Source organism: Oncorhynchus nerka, linkage group LG18 (assembly GCF_034236695.1).
Source record: "Oncorhynchus nerka isolate Pitt River linkage group LG18, Oner_Uvic_2.0, whole genome shotgun sequence".
In the NCBI taxonomy this organism is placed as follows: domain Eukaryota; kingdom Metazoa; phylum Chordata; class Actinopteri; order Salmoniformes; family Salmonidae; genus Oncorhynchus; species Oncorhynchus nerka.
Window position 1 is genome coordinate 388,662 of NC_088413.1, and position 1,412 is coordinate 390,073.

The 1,412-nt window shown below is 54.5% G+C and overlaps 1 protein-coding gene across 1 annotated transcript in view; it reads left to right on the plus strand.

Moving 5' to 3' along the window:
* The window catches only part of LOC115123730 (large ribosomal subunit protein uL6), a 13,103-nt gene extending 11,691 nt beyond the window's left edge, over nt 1-1,412 (plus strand). Inside the window, exon 8 of the mRNA XM_065003400.1 lies at nt 1,236-1,412. The gene's annotated coding sequence lies outside the window, so the exon portion shown is untranslated. The remainder of the gene's footprint in view (nt 1-1,235) is intronic.

A 1,412-nucleotide genomic window follows, 5' to 3' on the forward strand; every position in this document is an offset into this window, starting at 1 on the left:
TTCTCTCCTCTCCTCTCTCCTCCTCTCCTCCTCTCTCTTGTTCTCTCCTCCTCCTCCTCTTCGTCTCTCCCTCCTCTCTCGTTCTCTCCTCCTCCTCTTGTTCTCTCCCTCCTCTCTCGTTCTCTCTCCTCTCTCGTTCTCTCCTCCTCTCTCGTTCTCTCCTCCTCTCTCTCGTTCTCTCCTCCTCCTCTCTCGTTCTCTCCTCCTCTCTCTGTTCTCTCCTCCTCTCTCGTTCTCTCCTCCCTCTTCGTTTCTCCTCCTCCTCCTCTCCTCCTCCTCGTTCTCTCCTCCTCGTTCTCTCCTCCTCTCTTGTTCTCTCTCTCCTCCTCTCCTCTCGTTCTCTCCTCCTCTCTCTTGTTCTCTCCTCCTCCTCTCTTGTTCTCTCCTCCTCCTCTCGTTCTCTCTCCTCCTCTCTTGTTCTCTCCTCCTCCTCTTGTTCTCTCCTCCTCTTGTTCTCTCCTCCTCTCTTTGTTCTCTCCTCCTCCTCTTGTTCTCTCCTCCTCCTCTTGTTCTCTCCTCCTCCTCTTGTTCTCTCCTCCTCCTCTTGTTCTCTCCTCCTCCTCTCTTGTTCTCTCCTCCTCTCTCTTGTTCTCTCCTCCTCTCGTTCTCTCCTCCTCCTCGTCTCGTTCTCTCCTCCTCTTCGTTCTCTCTCCTCCTCTCGTTCTCTCCTCTCTCGTTCTCTCTCCTCCTCTCTCCTCTCTTCCTCCTCCTCTTTTCTCTCCCTCCTCTTGTTCTCTCCTCTCGTTCTCTCCTCTCGTTCTCTCCTCTCGTTCTCTCCTCTCGTTCTCTCCTCTCGTTCTCTCCTCCTCTCCTCTCGTTCTCTCCTCCTCTCGTCTCGTTCTCTCCTCCTCTCGTCTCGTTCTCTCCTCCTCTCGTCTCGTTCTCTCCTCCTCTCGTTCTCTCCTCCTCTCGTTCTCTCCTCGTCTCGTTCTCTCCTCCTCTCGTCTCGTTCTCTCCTCCTCTCGTCTCGTTCTCTCCTCCTCTCGTCTCGTCTCTCCTCCTCTCGTCTCGTCCTCTCCTCCTCTCGTCTCGTCCTCTCCTCCTCTCGTCTCGTCCTCTCCTCCTCTCGTCTCGTTCTCTCCCTCGTCTCGTTCTCTCCTCCTCGTCTCGTTCTCTCGTCTCGTTCTCTCCTCCTCGTCTCGTTCTCTCCTCCTCCTCGTCTCGTTCTCTCCTCCTCCTCGTCTCGTTCTCTCCTCCTCCTCGTCTCTCCTCTCTCGTCTCGTTCTCTCCTCCAGCTGCTCTGATCCAACAAAGTCACCACGGTCAAGAAGGACATCAGGAAGTTCCTGGATGGGATCTACGTCAGTGAGAAGAGACCACTGTGGCGGAAACAGAAGGACGCATAACCGAATCAGATGCATCTCTGGAACTCACTATTGACCAATAAAATCCCTCCCTTTTTTTCAACGACA